Source organism: Sander vitreus, chromosome 12, assembly GCF_031162955.1.
Source record: "Sander vitreus isolate 19-12246 chromosome 12, sanVit1, whole genome shotgun sequence".
In the NCBI taxonomy this organism is placed as follows: Eukaryota; Metazoa; Chordata; class Actinopteri; order Perciformes; family Percidae; genus Sander; species Sander vitreus.
In genome coordinates, this window is record NC_135866.1 from 13,224,867 (window position 1) to 13,247,960 (window position 23,094).

The following is a 23,094-nucleotide window of genomic DNA, read 5'->3' on the forward strand; positions in this document are numbered from 1 at the left end:
TAAATATCCATCAGTTTGGAAAATAACAAATACAATTCATTTCAACGGCAAAAGATCTCTGTTCAGCCTCTTTGATCAGCTTTGTCTAACCAGCTACAGTAAACAGTATACTATTGATTGGTACTGGATAACTGTATAGAGTTCTACTGTGTCTGTTTACAGTGAGTAATGTGTTTTCAGACTCTAGATACTGGCTGGCCCGACATGCATGCTCCGCCACTGGATAAGATCTGCACCATCTGTAAGGCAATGGAGAGCTGGCTCAATGCTGACCCCCTTCATGTGGTGGTTATACACTGCAGGGTGAGCATCTACAGGTTGTGTTGTATCAGCTGTGTCTCAGTTTTGCATTAATAATTAAGCAATTACTCCAGCATTGTAATTATTTTGTCATTTCACAAGTCCTTTTTAGTTGTTTAACAACGTCTTAAGTATTTTAAGTATTTCTCTATGACATTGAGTATTCATGACATCATATTCTGATTCGAAAATAGCTCAATTCTAATTGGTGGATGGAATTATGTGACTGCCTTTTTCTGAATAAGCCATGCCCGCTTCAAAGATACAGATGCAGAGATACAGATATGTGTGAAATAACCAATAATCTTTCAACTTTGGCAGAGAATACTGTGTTTATGTACGATCCCATCACTTACAATAGGAAAATGATTGAAAAAACTAAGTATTTGTTGCCTTTTAAAACTTAGAGTTTTGCTGCGTGTGTAGTAAATCATCTTCTGTCCTCTCTTGTTTCTTCAGGGTGGCAAGGGTCGAATCGGTGTCGTCATCTCATCCTTTGTGCATTTCACCGACGTATCTGCCAGGTAACCACTAATGTGTAACATTTTCATGTTGGGTTACTATAAATGCCATAGTTTGCTCTGAATTCAGGATTTATTATAATATGAGTGCACCCACTCACTGTTGGCAGGAACAAGAACCCACAACAGTTCATGAAGGCTTATTCAGTAGACCACAAGAAATGTCATTGCCTAACCACGGCGGATTTATTTACCTGCTTTAATTTAGGGTCAAGGTGAATCAGAGAGGGAGTCAAAGAAAAGTCACCTCTTATAAACTCAAAGGGAAACCACACAATTTAAGCCATGAATCACCCTGTATTGAATTGCATGAATCAACTTGGAAACAAGCTAGTTACTGTAATAGCTTCTGGACACAGTGTCAGTTTCATGAAATCTATTCATGAAGGAACCCGATTTCAAATTTTCTAACCATTGTCATTGTCTAAGCCCTAAAGTAAAGAAATACAGCAAACGTTAGGAGAGTGTTATGCTACTATGTAGATCCTCTCTGCACACAGCAGTCATTGTGGCATGAGCGCACATCAGCCTTCGATTTAGACTCCGCTTCCCTTAGTGTTTGCGTCCCACTGGGGAGGACCGGGTCGGTAAGGCAAATTTGAAAGACACAAGGCAAGAAGAAGTAGAGAAAGAGATAGGAAAACAATGAGGCAGATTTACAATGGAATAGATTCATGGGAGGGGGCAGAGGGAGAGGGTCCGCGATAGAGAAACAGAGCTGTGGTGAAAAGGCTCCAGTGCCTGTTGGTTTTAGGTCTGTCTGAATAGCAGAGCTGTGCACACACTCTGGCCTCTCTCTGTCCTCTTCTCCCCTTCCTTGTTTACTTAAGGCTGGCATTCTCTTCCTCTCTGCTGGAATCCCCTGTCTCTCCGCTTACTTTCACTCTTGTCCATTATGCATGTTTATGCATGTGTGTGTGTGTGTTGTCCTAATTTAAGTCAGGGTTAACACTATTCAATTATAGTGCAACAGAGTGTAATCTCTCTCTTGAGTTATAATTACCCAAAGTGTTTAATGTGTCTCACTGTCTCCCTCAAAGTGCTGATCAGGCGTTGGACCGCTTCGCGATGAGGAAATACTACGATGATAAGGTTTCAGCTCTGATGACACCTTCGCAGAAACGGTAAGACCCAAAACTTGAACACGCCCTTCTGTATAGCAACATGCTCCTAACCGTGTGTTGTTTGACTGGTGCTCTGAAAACACATTCATGTCCCAGACCCACCTGATTCAATACAAAACTTTACAAGTCCTGGTGCTGTTTGTCTATTACTGAAAAGCCCGTCATTCTGGATCATTGTAATGAGAATGGGACCCCATGGTGACTTGGTGTAATCCTAATGCTGTGTATCACTGTGAATCATCATTGCTTACACTGATTGCTCTCAGACAGAACTGGTTTCTCCACATTCTTTTCTTCCAGTTCCTCTAAATGTTCTTGTCCCCCCAAGTTTATGTGAGGTAAACCTTTAGCAATTACAACATGGCAGATGAAAATGTCTTGATAGCAATGCAAATTTGATATCTGAGTTACGGTACCAAAACCAAGACGGTAATTTATGTGATTCTTTGCTGTGAGGAATATAAACATGTTTTGCTGTAAAACCCTTTTTTTTCATTTAATAAAAGAAGCCAAACTTCTCCAATTATAAATGTTGATTTAAAGGAAAACATTCAACGTAAAGACATGAGAGTGGTATACATCTTCTCAGCTAACTATATAGGGAATACGAGTAATGTTCCAAACTATTGTTAAGTCTGAGAAAAATAACCCTGGTGATGTCACCAGGGTTATCTCCGTTTGGGCTTGGAGATTACCATTTTTTATGCAAGGCTGGAGTTACACACTTGAAGCTTTAGTCTAGAACATTTGCCAGGCAAGGAGGGTCTAATGATACAATGTCATCAAGTTGCATTATGGGAAGTGTAGGATCCAGTGTCTGTGGAAGTTGCCCCCACACTAGGGATTCAAAGCCTGTTTATCTCTGCCCTGTGTTGCACTAATTATGAGCAATCTCTTTTGCTGTGGAGTATCCCTTTAACACAAGCAGTTGTCTAAGAATGTTGCCTTTAGTAAAATACAGTCTAAAATTTGCAAAGCAGTGGTCAGTAAATATGTGAATAAAAAAATAAATAAACAAGTCTACCTGACACATTTTGGATTGTCCTAAAAAACACGTGATACCCTTGATATTTAGTTTTTGGTTGTGGGAATTACTTCTAATAGTCAGTCGTGTGTATTATTTACATCCATCTCTGTTATTTCTTGTCAGGTATGTTTGGATCCTCAACAGTCTTCTAAGTGGATCCATGAAGATCAATGCCTCACCCTTGTTCCTGCACTGCGTCATCCTTCACGGGATCCCAAACTTTGACGCCACTGGAGGTTAAACTCATATTGTTTACCACTATACACAGCTGCAACTCCCAATGAATATACAGTGACTGCCACCATGACGGCATAAAAGAACCCAGACACAACCACATCAGAGCTGGAGCAGTAAACAAGATGGAGACTTATCTGTACTTTACATCGTTCTCTTTTTCCAACACACACACACACACACACACACATGCTCAGACAGATAGAGGCACTTACATAAACAGAACTGAAGAGAAGAACTTCTTTATACGTTCCCAGTAAACCCATGGGAATTCACTCCCATGTTTGCATGTAAATAGCTGTTTTTACTAATTTCACTGAAACAACACAGGTCTTCGTCACATCGTGGAGCTGAAATCCCTTTCTCTCAACAACTGCTTATTACACTTGCTGTGAGCAAAACAATCTGAGAAGCTACTCATGAATATCTTATCCTAACAGGCTACTTAATTCCATGTTATTAACTATTATTTATTTGAGAATTTATCTTTTTTTCTTTCCAGTATGTCGTCCGTACATCAAGGTTTACCAGGGAATGCAAGCAGTGTATTCATCTGGAATCTAGTAAGTAGCTTTTACATGTGGTACAGTAATTTGTTTGCTTCCAAGAATATTGGAATATATTCAATTAAATCATCTTTGTTGTACTTACGTTAATGCTGACTTAGTGCTTTCTGTAAATATCTGTGATTGCTTCCAAACTCACTTTGAATCACTTCTCTGTTGTTTTTGTTTCAGTCACATTGGTCCAGGCCACAGAGACCGTGTATGCATTACACTGGAGCCTGCCCAGCTTCTAAAAGGAGACATCATGGTAGTAGCCTTCTCAAAGTTTCTGACATCAGTATTGATTGTAGTAATAACATTGATGTATTTTCTTTTGCAGATTAAATGCTATCACAAGGGTGACGTAACTTCCGATCGTGAAGTTATTTTCCGACTGCAGTTCCACACGGGAGCAGTGCAGGGCTACAACCTGATGTTTGAAAAAAGAGGACATGGAGACTGCCAACAAAGGTAGACCTGAAAAAAAGACCTGAGAGCAGGTCTCAACGTGCCTCTGCTAGTTTACGGCGACTCCTCTGCTCCACGCAGCATCTGCAAGGTTCAGTCTGGACTTAATTTAGACTTGGCACTTTGAGACCAATAATCTTGTTTTACCAAATATTTTACGTGTACTGAGAGAATCCTATTCACAGACAACACCATTTGTCCTTCCACCTCTGAATGGCCACACTAATGGCATTCCTGTGTGCTTAAATTCCAGATCCCAGATTTGCAGATTATGGTAAAGTGGAGCTGGTGTTCTCCGAGGGACCAGAGAGGATTCCAGGTAGATTCCTAACTCTTCTGGGTTTTTATAAAAAAAAAAAAAAGGTTGCTACTGGGAGAGGTAGTTGGAAAAGCAGACACAAAGCTTTCTCCATTTTCCCCTCCGTGTTGTCCTGGGCTCCGTTCCTCCCCCTCTGCCCCATGGTGAGAAGGGATGTGGAATGCTGCAGAAGGGAAATGTAGTGTGAAGTGTGTGCTGACAGAGAGGTAAAGAAACACAGCATGTGGTGCCCCAGAGCCCCACAGGAGTGGGATGTTGTGTGGATCTGTGTATATGTGTTGTATGTATTTGCTTACTATTGCTGTAGCATAATTAAAATATTCTGGCAAGGGTGATATTGTTGTCCCCCAACAATGACATTGCAATCCATAGCATCATGGGTGAAAGTGAATCCTTGAATACAACTTGGACTTTATTTGTCATTAGTATACCATGATATGCTGAGGCTATATATTTTAATAGATAAAAATAAATAGATAATTATAAATAAATAAAAAACGTATTCACTTTCTTGCAGGGAGTTAGATGAAAAGATCAATATCAACAGTTAGCTTAGCTTTGCATGAAGAATGAAAGTGGGGAGCTAGCCTGGCTCTGTCCAAATAAACTCTGTGTACCACCACCTCTAAAACTCACCAATTAACACATTATATCCAGTTTAATCCTTAATAAAACAAAAGTGTAAAAACGACAATTGATGTTTTACCTTTGACAAAGCCAGGCTAGTAGTTTTCGGTCTTTATGCTAAGCTAAGCTAACTCTCTGCTGGCTGTCGCATCATATTTAGCATACTGACATTTCAACAGTATTGAACCTCTCATCTCACTTTCAGCAAGAAAGCAAATGAGCGCATTTCCCAAAATGTTAAACTATTCCTTTTTAAACGGCTTCTATACCTGAACAATCTAGTAAAAGGAAGGAAATGCTGAAGCACTTTCTTTTTATAGTTTTGTTTGAATAGTAAGATTTGTGCATACTATATATATATATATATATATTCAGGACTGAGTAATGCGAAGTGAACTCTTCAAATCTACCATAGTGATGCAATTCCACTAAAAGCTCTTAATATTAAATTATTGCCCATCCCTAAATATTTACACAAAAATGTCCTGCTAAGACAGATCCTTCTTTGTCCTCCCTCGAGCCATAACATTATGATGAATAGTATTTTATGCTACTCACTGTGTGGTAAAGAAAAAAACACCTTGATACAGTATCAACAATAATGTTATTTTTGGGTCCAGGTGCTGAAAGGTGGCAAAATGGGGCGGATGTTATTGTGGACTACAACACAGCAGATCCAATAATCCGCTGGGACTCCTACCAGAACATCTGTGATGGTGAAGGTACAGGAATTACGCTACATTAGTCACTACATGACTCACAAGACTTTATAACAATGCCAAGGTCTGCCTAATGAATCAGGCTCTACCTGAGTGAAAATACCTGTGGCTGTTTTATGAATGGAAGAAGTATGAGTAGGTTGTTATTTAGACATGAAATGGAGTTCCCCCCCACTTTACATACACACACACACACACACACACACACACACACACACACACACACATGCTCTCTTTTTTTTATCTTCTCAGGGAATTAACACAGCTTGACAGGTCCTCTGCTCCATGTTATTAAGGGACTGCAGTGTGATTGCATTAACATGCAAACACAGTCACCACTAACTTGGTTTATGTTGCAAGCCGCTTACAGGAGTTATTACTCATGAGTGGGACTTAAAACCCAGGCAGCCAGGCCCTGTGGAAACAAGACTTTTATTATGGCGAGGAAAGGAAAAGAAAGCTAAAATGTACCTTTAGGTTGCAGTATGATAGGCATGACAAGCAGTGTTGTTTCTCTGTGAAGGATAGGGAGGATTGTTGTTGTACGTAGGGAATGCTGGGTTCAGAGGAAGAGCAATTAGTTCTCAAGAGATTTCTATTTTGTTGTTTCTTGAAATGAATAGGCATGCTTTAACCATCCCACACACAAACACACACATACACACTCTCACTAGCGCCTGCACAGACACACATAGACTCCGACTCAGAGCCACCCTGTCGGGGCGTCCTGTCCTAGCTGTGGTTGTTGCTCTCCACTCAACCGCAGAATTCACAACAACCCAGAATAGAGCGACGTGGTACCACCACGTCGCTCTATTCTGGGAGGTTGTTGCTCTATTCTGCATTAAAACCCAGATCCACCCTTTCCCAGAGTGTTTTTATAAGCTAAGTTCAGCTTAATGAAAATGAGCTGCCGTTTTTTTTCATTTAAAATAAAATACCCCAACAAGTCAAGTATAAGTATAATTGTATGCACTCTTCTGGGAATGCAATGAAAGAGCAAAACACTCAAATTTAAGAAGCCATCAAAGCAAAGCAAAGACATTAACAAAGGAACATTTTTTTGTCTTGCCTTGATTCCAAAGCATTCATGTGGGATATTTACAGCCTTGCTTTCTCATGTAAACACTACATTGGAGACAGGAGACTGGGAGCTTTGTTGGAATTCTGCATCTTCTTACCACCAGTTCTCTGGCAGGCCCAGTTTGACTCTGAAAGGCTGTCACTCAGAGGTTGGTCAGGAGGAGGAAGTCTGAAAAACATTTGCCACTGTAGTGCTAAGGTTGTGAAAAGAAAACCTCATTTACTTCAATGGCTTTTCCTCAATCACCAGTGAGAGTGTGTGTTTATCCCCACGTGTGAATGAAGAGTTGAATTTTAAAAGATTGTTTTTCCAGAAAGGTTGTTTACTTTGGTTTACTGTCAAAGTAGGCTGTTGTCTTTAGTGTAGCCTGGCTTACAGCTGCTGACTGCACTGAAATGAGAGAGTTAATCAGACTTCAAGATAACTGAGGTGTACAGGTGTAATATATAGGAAGACTAGACTAAGACCACAAATCCACAGTCCTGGCAAGAGTTCTGTTGGATTACCAGAATTTATTTCGGGACCCCAAAGTTTATAAAAGGTTCAATGTGGTTTAAAAATATTTGATGGCTCATGCTCATACTTCCTGGGCTTTTTTCATTTGGCAAATAAGATAAGAAATACTTGGAATTGAAGTTGATTGCTCTTTTGTTACACCTGAGCAAAATCCCAGATTCATTTGTGATACAGGATGACTGTCTCTTTAAAACACTTATGGCTGCAGGCAAATCCTCTAACCAAGAATAACTGGACTGCAATTGTACTGTCTTGCCCATTTCATACCATAGACTTTTCTTGAAAATTTCAATTTAAAAAAAGTTGCAAAGAAGTATCAAAGCTGTAAAAAAAAGAGAAAACCACAAAGTCAATGGATCACCTAGAGTAACTGAGAAGTTGTTTCTGCAAGGTAATATATGCATGGAATTTTTTAAATGTAGTTTTTTCAATGTTTGTTCACCTTCACAGCATTTTAGAGGCGGAATTCTCAGTGATGGATATCTCAAATCTGTCTGCATTGTATAATACCACTAGGGGTTTGAGAGAAAATGTTAATTTAACTCTTTCATAATGCAGTTTTTTTCATACATTTTCTGTACAGCATGTTCTGTACAAATTGTACACAGGACTTTAAGAGTTTTTTTTCCCAGAGGGCTGTCATCTACACACGGAGGCACATGTAGAAGCTTGGGCGGAAGAAAATAAGGATGATGAAGATCATCATTATGCTTTCGACTCACAGTTTTGGCATTTAGGAAGTGCAGGATGGTAGTAACTGAGAAGGAATGGAAAGGGTTGGGTAATTGCATATCCATACACAACCTGACCTCCTCCCGCGACACGAGAGCAGCTTGAGGAACGGTTCTGGTTTTGCTGCTCTCTGCACTTTAATTGGTGGATTATTCAGGGACTGACCATACCACAACATGATGAATGCTAGATATAAATGGTTTAAATGATTTTCTTAAGCAAAGAACATACTTGGTTAACCATTCATGGGTTTGTTAATGTCAGTGTTAATCCTGATAGGTAAAACAGTTTTTAAAACAATTGTTGAACCCCATCATTAAGTTTGGGGCACATCTGTCTCGTGCCGATATTATTCATGAGGACAGCAGGCATGCAATTTCATGACACCCAAGAGGGAGAGAAAAACAACTTGGCTTTGTGCTTTTCAGAACTCAAAGTAGAAGGCAAGGATTTAATGAAAAAGTGTCTTTTTAGAGAGTAAAAAAAATCTGGAGCTGCAGGAATGTTGTTTTCTTTCTCTGATCCTCTCTGGGCCGCCCTCTCTCTTTCCCTCTTTTTTTTCCTCCCTCTCTCCCCAGTGGGGTAGTCCCCCTAATGCAGGGCAAGAGGTCGGGTTACGGCTTTCCTCCATCCTGCCTCCGTCCTGAAACCCCGCCTCACTTGTTTACATTCCTCTGCCCTTATTTGGAGATCTCAAGGTCCCCCCCCTCTGTGTGGAGTGCAAACACTCTCACCTTCTCAGCAGAGAAAGAAAGCAGGGGCCAACATATTCATTCACTCTTGTTTTGACCCTGACCATTATCTGCTGGTTGAAAGCCATGTCTGCTCTCTTGTGTCTGCGTTGCCGCTTCTCTACAAGTTTTGTTTTACCGGAGACTGGGATTGTCTTGTGTGCTTACCTGGTAGTGGCTGCGAAGGTAAGAGATTTTTTTTCATGAGACAGATGGGCGGCCATGAGGGGGGAGGGAAAAGAAAAGAGAGGCAGGACGATGACAGGGGGTGACAGAGAGAGAGAAAGAAAGATGGCCAGCATTGAGAGAAAAGGGAAACATCCATCCTAAAACCTGATTGCACCTTGCCACAAGGATTGTTACAAGAGGGATTTGTTGGAAAACTCCCGGCGGAACTGGCCTGCATGGAGGCCTGAGCCAAGGCTGCTCAAGGCCAGATGCAGGTTCCACTGGTGTGTTTGTGTGAGCCAGGGGGGGCTAGCTATACATACAGGAACTTTGCAGAGGAGTAGGGGGAGCTTTTTATCATGCGTTTCTGGTATTCAGATCCTCCAGTCATGGTTTGACTGAAAGGCAAGTACTTAAGGCGGCAGATTGAGGGAGAAGCGTAGGAGTCATGTTCCAGCTGCTCACATGCACTTCTTCTCCAGCCATCATTTTGCGTAAGTCTGGGTAAACTAGATTCTTGTTGTTTTCTTTTGTGATGGATTTGACTCTGCCTTGCATAATGACTGTGATTTGTCTTTCACTTCTGAGGATTAAGGAGGTTGTTTGGACATATGTTGGGCCAAGGGGCAGGCGAGAGGGAGTAGGGTGGCCTTAATCACAGCTGGGTGAGGAATGCAGGGGTCAGACTCTGAAGATCCTCTTGTAGCGCCATACGGAAGACTTAACATCTATTATATAACGTGAGCATGAGGAACACCTTTGTCTGCTGTAGACGCTGCATACACTAGCACCTTGGCAGTTCACCTTGTGGCAAGGTGGAAGCTGTTATGGCAAAATGAGCGGAATATCTTTGCTTGAAATAAACTCAATTCAGAACAAAGGATTTGCATAATTTTGGTGATTCTACTAGGGATTTTTTTTCTGACACATCTAATGAGGCGAACTGTTTCACATATATTTTATTTTCACATATATTTGTTCTGTCAATGTATGAATGTCCTAGTTATTTGTAGTTGGGTGTTTGTTCTATGTTGTCTGGAATGTTGTCTTTGTCAGGTGAGTCAAGTGTTGAGCTTTGTTTGTAACAGATTCTAAATGATGGAGGTTGTGAGCTGACATGACTGTGCATGTTAACAGAGTCCTCTCTGTGGTTTTGTGCCATTTGTGTTCGTCAGCGTGAGCCTCTGCTGTCTGTGTTTCTCTGTGTGTACGTGTGCCCATACCAGCTGACCGTATGAAGCGCTGCATCTCTTCTATTTTCCAGCGCCACGATCTCAAGGCCTAACCCAGGACAAAGCGGCTAACAAGAGGAGCCCCATCGGAGGAGAAGCGACGCTGGGCAGAGGGGCCCGCACAACCTCCGCCACCTCCAGCCCTGACCACAGTGACCACGCCCTCTCTGTCAGCAGCGACTCGGGCCTGTCTAGCACTTCTCTGTGGGCTGACAGACCCACACCTGTCCCCACCCCAACCACCACGACCACCATCAGGCCTAACCAGGGCCCCAGCCAGCAGGAAAAGGTCCAGTTGAAGCGTCTTTTAAGTGGCTTTGGTCTTGAGGACCCCTCACTGAGGGAGATGGGTGATCAAGGCCCCATAGTGGGCATCCAGCAGATAGTCCCAGCGCAAGTGCACATCAACGGAGACCCCAGACCCCGAGAGAGGGAAACGGACATCCTGGATGATGAGGTCATTACAGGTCATGATCTGCACAGTGTGGACAGCTTAGGGACCTTGTCGTCCCTCCTGCCACAAGAGCAGCCAGAACTCCCTGCTGTCAGATGGCTTTGGGAGTCCCGGGGGAGAGGAGCAGCAAAGCCAGAGCCAACACCACCTCCACCACCCTGCACACCCTCCTATGGAGGAGTATGAGAGAGCCTATGCTGAGGCGAGAAGGGGCTGTCTGAGCTCCAGGAGCAACTCTGTGGCCTCTGCTAATCCCAGCAATGCTCCTATGCCCAAGCAGCACGTCTACAGACAGGGAAGCTATTCCACACAGTCCTGGGTTCGCCAGCAGCAGATGGTTGCTGCACAACAGTTTATCTACATGGCAGAGGATGGAAATGAGACAGAAAGATACCCAGGGAACAAGCAAGGGAGCAGTTCACCCAAAGCAGGCCTGCTTACTGAGCCACAGGGCCCTAGCAGGGACATGACAACAGATGCTCTGAGAAACACAGCGCCACACAACGAACAGGCAACCATGAACAATAACAACAACAACAAACGTGACGAGGAGTTCAAATCTCTCACGATGGACATTGACAACTCCATCGACCAGCTCAACCAGCTGATCATGGACTTGGATCCCACCTTCGCGCCGGTTTCGAGCCACAGCAGCTCCATTAAGAGGAATGGCGGGACGCACGTGAACGGCTCAGTCTCCAAATGCTCGAACGGCATCAATCTCCGATTCAACGATAATAACGCAGCGACCCTGAAAAACACACAGCAGACAGGTAAGTCTAACAGTCAGTCAGTCTGGGTGTGGTGGTGGTGATGATGAAGTGTGGTCTGGAAGTGAGTTTGTGAAAACAAATGTGTGACAGTCATTATGAAACCAGAGAAGTTGTTTTGCCAGAAATGTCTGATAAATATGACAAAGATATAAGTAATAAAACAACTTTAATTAACATGCTAGGAATATTTATAAATAGACAGAGTTGTTCCTCTCTAAGAGTATCATCTTGTCTTCTCCCTTCACTACAGAGTTAACTTAACAAAGCACTCCTCCTCCTCCTCCTCTTCCTCCTACTCCTCCTCCTCCTCCTCCTCCCTCTCCCACCTGGCATGTTTTAGTGGCAGAAATAGCAGGGTTGTTGCCAGGTTTTCAGATGTTTTCAGTATGAATCTGAGGGAAGAGCGCCGTCCAGACTTGTCTGTATAGCTATCTGAGTAGAGGATCAGGACCGTACATCAAGAGAGGGAGAGCAGCTGTCATCGACCTCTGAACATTGCCGTCTCTCAGTGTTTGATTATAGAGATTGCATGATGAATACAGATATTTACAAAATCAAAGTCCTTAACCTTATGTTTCCCTCAGACCTTCCCACTGCATTGTTGTGTGTAGAAAAAGTTTGAAGCATTACATAGAACACACTAGGGCTGCTTGATTATGGAAAAAAAAATCATAATCATGATTATTTTGGTCAATATTGATATCACGATTATTTAACACAATTACTCATTGACTTTTGAAAAGATATTGCATTTATTGAACTTAAAAAAACAACTGTGAAACAGTTAAACAAATCAACAGTGAAAACACCTAGAACTGTGGAATTTCCCTTAGTACTTTTCCATTTGAACTTTTTTTTCATTCAGAACACAAGACAAAATACGAGTTTATCTGCAAAATATAGTGTGCAAAATAATTGTTTTTTCTTCATTACTCTGTTTTTGTGATCATTAGGAGCTGAAATTGTAATTGCGATTAAAATTTCAATTTATTGCACAGCCCTAAAAACACACACACACACACACACACACACACACACACACACACACACACACACACACACACACACACACGCACATATTTAATTTGAATCATCTCTAATAATTGCTCTCCATATTTTTTGTATCATGTTCACCACATTTCCATCTGTCCAGACTCATTTCTTTTAATTTCTGCAAAAGAATTTGCAGAATGTGTTTCAGTAACTGTATGTCTGCTTCTACCAATAATATTTATAGAAATTGCAAGATTACAAAATTCCTTTCTTTCCCATGCTGCAAAGATTAGAACTTTTATATCAGATTTGGCTCACCCTGACAGGTTATCAAGTTTGGTACCATTGACTTGAGAAAGTCACACTAGGTACGGCTCTTTTTTTTTCTTTCTTTAGCTGAAAACCAGTGAGGCAGAGAAAAAGCAGAAAGCTGTTTGGGTTTTAGCAATGCGTGAATCACACTCCAGCATGTACATGTGGTTGCAGTGAGGCACAATATGGGGAGGCCTGAGGAATTTCCAAGAGAGGAACAAGTGAGGCCTGAGGCAATGTTTTTTCCATTCCAATCCAAAGTCATACCTGTCTGTGCATATCAACTACACAGAAGCGTCATTCCAAGGAACAAATGCGAAAGACTATAACTTTTGCTAATTTGCAAATAACTTGTAGGATGTAATGGATTGTTTTTTAATGTAGGCTTTTATCTGTTTGCATTGGTGATATGATTCATGGCTCAGAGTTATTCTGCCTAGCTGTGTTGTAACATGAAGTTGGAGCAAATGTTTTTTATCATAAAAGAAGGCTGGTTAAGTTATATTAATGAATGATTCATGTTGACTGTTGAAAGCAATTCAAGCTCTAATAGTGCTTTTTGGCTTACATTTGCATTCAGTATCCATGTAACTAGACCAGTCATGTTTTTTCCTGCTTGTTCTCATCACATGATTGCACCACAGCTCTATGTTGTTATCGTTTTCACAGTAAAAAAATAGGACATGGAGGAGTGAGGTTACAGTATTTACAGTGGGACAAAAAAGTATTTAGTCAGCCACCAATTGTGCAAGTTCTCCCACTTAAAAATATGAGAGAGGCCTGTAATTTTCAACATAGGTACACGTCAACTATGAGAGACAAATGAGAAAAACAAATCCAGAAAATCACATTGTAGGATTTTTTTATGAATTTATTTGCAAATTATGGTGGAAAATAAGTATTTGGTCAATAACAAAGTTCATCTCAATACTTTGTTATATACCCTTTGTTGGCAATGACAGAGGTCAAACATTTTCTGTAAGTCTTCACAAGGTTTTCACACACTGTTGCTGGTATTTTGGCCCATTCCTCCATGCAGATCTCCCTCTAGAGCAGTGATGTTTTTGGGGCTGTCGCTGGGCAACACCGACTTTCAACTCCCTCCAAAGATTTTCTATGGGGTTGAGATCTGGAGACTGGCTAGGCCACTCCAGGACCTTGAAATGTTTCTTATGAAGCCACTCCTTCGTTGCCCGGACGGTGTGTTTGGGATCATTGTCATGCTGAAAGACCCAGCCACATTTCATCTTCAATGCCCTTGCTGATGGAAGGAGGTTTTCACTCAAAATCTCATGATACATGACCCCATTCATTCTTTCCTTTACACGGATCAGTCATCCTGGTCCCTTTGCAGAAAAACAGCCCCAAAGCATGATGTTTCCACCCCCATGCTTCACAGTAGGTATGGTGTTCTTTGGATGCAACTCAGCATTCTTTCCCCTCCAAACACAATGAGTTGAGTTTTTACCAAAAAGTTCTATTTTTGGTTTCATCTGACCATATGACATTCTCCCAATCCTCTTCTGGATCATCCAAATGCTCTCTAGCAAACTCCAGACGGGCCTGGACATGTACTGGCTTAAGCAGGGGGACATGTCTGGCACTGCAGGATTTGAGTCCCTGGCGGCGTAGTGTGTTACTAATGGTAGCCTTTGTTACTTTGGTCCCAGCTTTCTGCAGGTCATTCACTAGGTCCCCCCGTGTGGTTCTGGGATTTTTGCTCACCGCTCTTGTGATCATTTTGACCCCACGGGGTGAGATCTTGCGTGGAGCCCCGGATCGAGGGAGATTATTAGTGGTCTTGTATGTCTTCCATTTTCTTATAATTGTTCCCACAGTTGATTTCTTCACACCAAGCTGCTTACCTATTGCAGATTCAGTCTTCCAAGCCTGGTGCAGGTCTACAATTTTGTTTCTGGTGTCCTTTGACAGCTCTTTGGTCTTGGCCATAGTGGAGTTTGGAGTGTGACTGTTTGAGGTTGTGGACAGGTGTCTTTTATGCTGATAACAAGTTCAAACAGGTGCCATTAATACAGGTAACAAGTGGAGGACAGAGGAGCCTCTTAAAGAAGAAGTTACAGGTCTGTGAGAGCCAGAAATCTTGCTTGTTTGTAGGTGACCAAATACTTATTTTTCACCATAATTTGCAAATAAATTCATTAAAAATCCTACAGTGTGATTTTCTGGATTTTTTTCTCATCTTGTCTGTCATAGTTGAAGTGTACCTATGATGAAAATTACAGGCCTCTCTCATCTTTTTTAAGTGAGAGAACTTGCACAATTGGTGGCTGACTAAATACTTTTTTGCCCCACTGTATGTTGTGTAAAGTGGACTGGGGCTGACATACAGCAATGAGAGGTGAAAAAACTCAGGAAGGTTGGGGGTCCTCTCCATCTGAGGCTAAAGGAAAGTAAAGCTTGCAGGAGAAATTTTGTGCATCGCAAAATTCTTTGTACTTTTCTATATAGCTCTGCTCTATATCTCCAGTAACTTCATGGCTTTTAGAAGGCAGTACCATTTTAATTATATTTTTATTATATTTTTATATTAACAGTTACCGTGCATTTGATCAAACAACATTATGGCACAAGACCCATTAATACAATGTGTTTGTAAAATGCACCTGCAGGCATTGCTTATGTTAATAACCGTATAATTGACTTGATAAGTTATTGTGGTTTTATTATGATGTTAGATCAAATGACTGTCCCAGTATACGATTCCTCTTTAGTAGGAATGAGCAATATGGATATAATCTCATAATATATTATATACTTTTATATCACTAGGCTATATCATGCTGAAGTACATGTTCTGAAAAATCATTAAATCTTTTATAGCTAAAATAACCAGATGGGAGAGTTTTGGGAGAATCCAATGAATTAAATGCCTAATACATTAAGGAGTTCATTGCATTGATGCAAAAGTGCTGTAAAGCCAATATTGCCTTGAAGCAGTCCTGCTCATTGATTTGCAACGGCCGGACACAACTAAGAACTTTAGCCACCTCAGTGGAAATGGACACATCTCTATTGCCTCACAATACTGTATTTATCCTGATACTGCCCAACCCAACTCTTGAGGGTATATTAGGTTACAGAAATGATGGCACTGAAAGTAAGTCATTGCAGAGAAAGATAATTTGTCTCCACCATTCAGATCCATGCTTGCCTGTCTCCAGGACTGTTTCTCATACCTCTTGAATAAAATCCTGTACACTGATGTATATAAGGGAAGATAAAAAAACTTGTGATGCATGCACAGAGAAACCCTTGACACGCACGTATGACACTGTCTGTGTCATCCAGACAAAGTGAGTATTTAGCACTCCTGCACCTTTAGCATTCTTCCGGGCTGAGAGGTCGGAGCCTGCTGGGAGGGCTTAAATTAAAACCCTGGTGCTGAGTGGCAGCAGTCAGAGTAGTCACAACACCCCCACACACACACACACACACACACACACGCACACACTTCACACGCTCCAGCCCACCAGCCAGACCCCTGGCATTCCTCAGCTGTCCTCTCAAAACATGGCTATTAATGCAGCAGATTAATGGCATATTTCAAGAGAATCATTCAAATTGGTATACAAGCATGATATTTGGCACAGATACTCTCTAAGGGTCACTTTTTGGGAAAAAGGCGTTGGCCACCCAAAAATTCAACATGACGGGCATTTTTTCAAGATGGCAGCTATTTCTGTCAAATGTTCATTATGTCAATCGTTCAAACAGTGATGTAGGCATAACATTTTGTGAAAATACTCTCTTAAGAATGTTTTTTTGGAAAGCGGTGCTTGTCCCTAAAAAATTCAAGATGGCAACCATTTTTCAAGATGGCTGCCATTTCTCTTGAATCCTTACATCAATTTTTCAAATGGTGATGCTATCATCAAATTTGGTACAAATATTCTTCAAGGAACATTCTCATGGAAAAAGGTGTTTGCCACTAAAAAAAATTAGCCATTTTCAAGATGGCCACCATTTCTGTCAGAGCTCAATTTAATGTGTTATGGAAGGTTTTGTTTAATAGAGTGAACATCAGTGTTAATTTTGACAGCAAATTCTGATTTTGATTTGATAGTCTTAGTCTTTTGAATAACACTCCATTTAGTTTTAGTCTTATTTTAGTCATCTGAAATCTTTTAGTCTTAGTCTAGTTTTAGTCGACTAAATATCATAAGAGTTTTAGTCTTAGTCTAGTCTTAAGTCTTTTAGTCTTAGTCTAGTTTTAGTAGACCAAATATTAGCAGATTTTAGTCGACTAAATCTACAGTTGACTAAATGTTTCTCCAGAATTTCCGGTCATTGGAAGTATCCGTCAGTCTGTTATGGAATGGTATTAAGGTTTGAATATGCAATACAGACACAGATTTAAGGGTTCGTCCTAGACCTTAGCTCTGACATTTCTGTTGTTCATGAGACGTCATTGCCTTCGGACCGGGTGCACTGCAAAACGTTAGCGTGTTGCTAACGAGCGAAGTCAACTGAAATCAGCCAAAGCTGTGTAACTAAGACTCTGCAACTAAACACAACTAAGTATAATGTAAACAACCTTACTGTTGTGAAAACGTCCTCAAAACTCTGCAAAGTTCTGCAAACTCGTCCTCCTGTGTAACTGCTGCTGCGTTTGTTTAGCTGTTGCGCCTGCATTTGCCGCAGCTTTTTAAAATGGCTCTGCTGCTTCCGCATAAATCAACCTACCCTCAAAGATTCGCTCTGATTGGATTTCTTCCCAACTTGTCCCAACTTCACCATTCGTCCCTCCCTAACATTTTCGTCTCATTTTTATTTGTTGACTAAAGTGTCTGTTATATTTCGTCACAGTCTTCGTCATCATATCTGACAATTTATTTAGTTTTTATTTAGTTTTCGTCCGTGAAAAAGGTATTTTTCTTCATAGTCTTCGTCAACGAAATTAACACTGGTGAACGTCATTACACAACCAGGGCACACTGGTGACTTCACTGCTGTAGAACTCAGCATGGGGTTCAGTGTCAGCTGATCTAGTTTTACTTACACTGTAGTTCTTGACTAGTAGTAATAGTATAGCTAAGTTTAGTGTCACAAATGCTGTCTAACAGCCCCTCATCAATTAGCTAGTAATAGATGTAGTTAGATAGCTGCACCTGAATTGACAGGTTGTGCCAGCACGGGAGAGCCGAGCCAAGGGTAATACATGACTTGTTCATGTATGCTTAGCTGGAAGGTGTACAGATCACACGGGACTTAAATGGCACTGGATGAATGATCAGGGCTAGGTGTAGGTGACCCGAACCTAGTTGTATCCCATACCTGAATGTGTACTATGTCTATGATTGAGGTGGTAAAGGATAACCCCTCGGCCTTGTGGTGGGCCGAGAGCCGATTTCCTGATTCTGGACCGTGATGTATATGTACACCTTCCTGGATATGTTGCCCCCAATACAACACTTGCTGACTGCCAAGCAGGGAGGCATTGGCTACCATTTTTAACAGTCTTTATTATGACTCGGCAGGGCACAACCTCTCAATCTCAGGTTGGACACTCTAACCACAAGGCCTTTGAGCTGGTAAAAATGTGAATAGAACTAATGTTTTTTTTTCTTCAATCCTTCCTTTTAACTCAGTCCCAACAGAGTACACTATTAAAGAAACACCCACCTTGAAAAATGACTCTTGAATTTTTGCGATTGCCTTTTTCTAAAAGTGTGGCCGTTAGAGTATTTTTTTGCTAACATGCATGTGTGCATCAGTGTACATACTACCAAAATGACGGCCATCTTGGAAAAGGTCTCCATCTTTATTTTTTATTGGCCATCCATTTTTTTCCAAAAAGTGGCCTTAACAGAGTATTTGTGGCATATTTTCTGTATCACTATTTGGAAACAGTAGCCATCCTGAATTTTTGCTGTCCACTTCCTTTTTCTAACAGTGGCCCTTCCTCTCTGTGGACTGCACCTTGCCGTGGTGGAGAGGCTTGTGTACTCCAATGAACCTGAGAGCTATGCCGGCAGGGATTTTATATCCCTGGCAAGTTTAACTAAGCCGGACAGGTCAAAGGAGAGGAGGCAGACAAAGCAGACATTATGACTATTTGACAGAAATGGTGGCCATCTTGAAAATGGCCACCATCCTGAATTTTTGAGTGGCACATACCTTTTTCCAAAAGAGTGTTCTTTGAAGAGTATTTCTGCCTAATTTTATGCTTGCATCACCATTTGAACAATTGAAATAAGTAATATTCGACAGGAACGGTGGCCATCTTTAAAAATGGTGGCCATCTTGAATTTTTGAGGGACAAGCATCTTTTGCATGCTTGTATACCAAACAACAACCAAAACAATTTTTTTACTAATCTGCTGCACTATATAGGCAGTACACCCACCGGTAGCAGTGTGGTGATGTCACTTGGACAGGCTAAATTCAAATGTTAATAATCCCAGACATTTGACATTTTGACAAGTCTACATTAATATGAATTGAATTGACATCAGTGTGATTATTAGAATACACAGTTCAATTTAGTACAGTGCAGTAAATCAGAATTATAATTTAATGAATTCATCTGAATCATGTTAGGATGACATGATCTTGTCAAGTTACCGTACCTCAAAGTTTTGTTGAAATACACATATTAATAACTAATAAGTATAGTGGAATACATTTAATTGCTTTGAACATCAGGTTTATGTACTTACATGTGACTTTTGACATTGTGATACATATCAGAAAAATGCCATTATTAATATTGTGATATGTTTTTCAACCATATTGCCAAACCCGAGTCTATTATGTCTTAATTTCAGAGTAGACCGACATTTCAATAGTACCTTGACTAGAAGAAGATGCAGTGTTGGGAAAAAAAACATTTTGCTGAATACTTTCCTAAAAGGTATCAAAGGTTAAAGCACTGTTATTTTTTTTCTTTCAGTGCTATGTACTTTACTTCCTTGAAATCAGTGATGTCTGTGAATCTGTTAACATTTAATGACCTGCTTGCTGCTGTCTACCTGTGTGTATCCAGCTGTCCAGTCCAGTGAGGGACGGGTGGGTGTTACGCAGAGTCTGAGTAGCCAAGGAAGTGATGTCACGGATCATCCAGGCTTCTGTAACTCAGGGTGGGGGGACAGAGGAGTACAGGGGTCAGCGGACATACTCCCCCTGTTTGCCACAGTCTCAGGTAAATACAGCGTGTGCACACAGTGTATAATGGCTCTTTCCCTCTTCATGAATCATTCTATTCTGTACGGTTGGTTACATGTATGCGTTTGTTGTTTGTTACAGCACCCCCCTGTTGTACAGGACAGACAGTGTTGACTACAGGGCCCAGGGCCCGGACATGGACAGTGGGGTCGAGGCCAGGAGTGACATGACTCCACCCACTCCCGCCTTCCCCATCTCTCCACCAACACCTTATGGTAAGTACTGTATGCTTCCCGTGTCTGTTGTCATTTACACTGAAGCATCTCATTTGTAAATATGTTTCTTTTATCATTTGATTTTGCATGTATTTGTGACCAGCTTTGTGTGGTAGGTTTAATTAAATGTCCCTGTCCTTGTTTTCAGTGAAAAGTATGTCGGAATTGACTCACCTCAGGCAAATACCATCTCCTAGCATGCAATCTTACGGAGGCTACAGAACAGATCATGGTAGGTTCAGATCTCTTCAAAAGGCAAACTGACCACATCATATGAATCTGTTATGGAAATTCTTTAGTCTGAGGGAAGATAGTGGTCTTTTTCTGTGAACTTAAAAGCAGTGTTTAACACTGGGATACAGAGCAGTATATAATTTGACGGTATATATTTAAAATGCAGAAATGTCATTCCATTGTAAAATAAAAATGGATCATTTGACCTTTTTCTAAGGCTATGGATTTGAGGCACCTTATCATAGGAAGTTAAACAGTTGACCAAGTTGCTGTGACGAACAAAAAGAAACCATTAGGACTGTTATTTGTGCAACATTTCCCCTATTATCCCCTACCTCATATTCCCCTTCTCACTAGAATGGAGCTATTTCAGGTCCCTCTTTCTATACCTAATAATGGTGACATTGTTGTTTGTAGAATTTTAGTGGTTTTGAGACGGAAGCCGAAAACAAAGACGCCTCATACATGGGAAAGTAGGGAGATTCCTAACCAGTCTCTGCCCTTCATGTTTGGTTTTCGGAGAATGTCTCCGTGGTCACGGCCTGTAGAGAAAACATTTTTAGACACAACAGTGTTGTTCTTTAGATTAAAATGGAGCACTTTTTTTTGTATAGATGTTTTTTTGTGGTGTTTATCTGAGGCGGAACACACCCTGGCTATAATATTGTCAGAGATGGGAAGAGGTGTGCATTCATAGCACTTTGTAGCTTCAGCATTTGTGGACTTTGATGTTATTTTACAAAAATCCTTAATGTTTTTATTGTTTACTTTATCATAGAAGTATTGCATAAAACTGATGTATATTTTGTGCCCCTAAGCCTTTTTAAATGAATTTAGCTGTTTTACTTGGCATGTTTTTAGATTAGTGGACATGTATGAAACTACACACACATATATGGATTAAATCTCCATGAACGTAAACTTTACTTTCATTTTCATTCTAATTTGAACTCTTGTGGACTTGTTTCCATAGTGATCTACAATATGTCTAAAGGTTGTAGGGCCTGGGAGCAGATCTGTGCCCCTGCTGTGCCTCTTACTACCTCAGACACCCAAGCAAGAATCACCACATTCAGTCCTGCCACATCTCCATGGTTACTGTAGGTCAGGAGGCATGACACAAAAAAACTTTTCTTCCCCCCATGAAAGTGTCTCAGTGTACTCAGTGGGGAAATAGGGACTAGAAGAAACCAGCAACTATTTCAGCTTTGCACCTCTCATTCCTATAAAAGTAACCCAGAGAGAACTTTGCTGTAAAGCCAGAGTTGGAACATGAGCTGTTTTAGATTTCGGGGCTGTTAGTGGCTCCCGGGCTATGACTGATTTGAAATAAAAGCTTTTAGATAATTATGTCAGAAGGTTTTTTAATTTCTAGCTGCAATGGAATCTGATTTGTTGACTCTGTGGGTTGTGGCAGGGGTAATTGTTGACTGGTTTTATGTAGATTGATGACCGCGTTCAAGGCCAGTTTCATTTCATTTCAACGCCAATATTGATTGTTTGTTACTGGAAATAATCCAGATCTTTTTTGCAGGGTTTTTCTTTGCTGTATCATACACTCTACTTAAAGTGTTAAAGTCTGCTTATTTTTGCTTATTTCAACTTTTTAAGTTTGTTTCTCTCAGTAATACTTGTGTGTGTGTGTGTGTGTGTGTGTGTGTGTGTGTGTGTGTGTGTGTGTATATATATATATGTATGTATATGTGTGTATATGTATGTATATATGTGTGTATATGTATGTATATATGTGTGTATATATATATGTATATGTTTTCAATCTATTTGTATTTACTTTTATTTAATTCAACATTTCAAATAATAACAGCACCTGACTGTGAATGCGGTCAATAAATGTGCTTGAATTTATATTTCTGATTTGTTTTCCTGCTGTGACACAGAACCCCGGGGATATTCAGAGATAATCAGTCATGTTGGAGTCGACAATTTACCAGACACCATCAACTGCCACAGGACGCTAAGTGCTACACACTCTGCCTCTATTGTTGGGTCCCTTCAGTGGACAGACAGGTACAGATCTGTCCTAACCAGAACTTTAAAGCTGGACTGACCATTTTTTTGTTCTAGAGAGCAGAATTTTGCAAACAATCTTTGGACTGGTGTGTTGATTTCCAGCTTGACAGTACCAGTGGCACTTTTAAATTAATGTCAAGTCTACAAATCATCTGCCTCAGTGCTAACCCGAACTGATAAAAAACAATAAGGCTGTTTCACTCCACCTGTTTTTATGCACAATTTCAATTTGAGCATAAAGTAAAAGTACAGTGGAAACACCATAAATTAAGAAAACAAAGTTGAAATATTGCTACCACGTTTTTACACTTGGCTGAATTGGAACAGTTAGTGTATTAATAAAAACGAAATGTGACAAAGTGCAATGAAAACAGACTTAGCCAATGAATACCGACATACATGAAGCATGTGACTTAAAGGTCAATTAAGTCACTGAAGAGATGAAAAATGGCGGCAGATGAAAACATCTGATCTGTGTGGAGTGAAAAGGAGACTGTAATGTTCCTCAAATAAATACATGAAATAAATATAAATGCAATATTTCCATCAC

General features: G+C 40.7%; 1 pseudogene across 1 annotated transcript in view; it reads left to right on the forward strand.

Annotated features, from left to right (window-relative positions):
- The window catches only part of LOC144526430 (tensin-3-like), a 37,342-nt pseudogene that overhangs the window by 8,805 nt on the left and 5,443 nt on the right, over positions 1 to 23,094 (forward strand). The window contains exons 4-17 of the transcript XR_013502754.1: positions 181 to 303; positions 760 to 824; positions 1,862 to 1,945; positions 3,096 to 3,208; positions 3,709 to 3,769; positions 3,944 to 4,019; positions 4,092 to 4,222; positions 4,473 to 4,538; positions 5,786 to 5,887; positions 10,380 to 11,574; positions 19,886 to 20,052; positions 20,146 to 20,279; positions 20,428 to 20,511; positions 22,412 to 22,541. The product of XR_013502754.1 is annotated as a tensin-3-like (transcript). The remainder of the gene's footprint in view (positions 1 to 180; positions 304 to 759; positions 825 to 1,861; positions 1,946 to 3,095; positions 3,209 to 3,708; positions 3,770 to 3,943; positions 4,020 to 4,091; positions 4,223 to 4,472; positions 4,539 to 5,785; positions 5,888 to 10,379; positions 11,575 to 19,885; positions 20,053 to 20,145; positions 20,280 to 20,427; positions 20,512 to 22,411; positions 22,542 to 23,094) is intronic.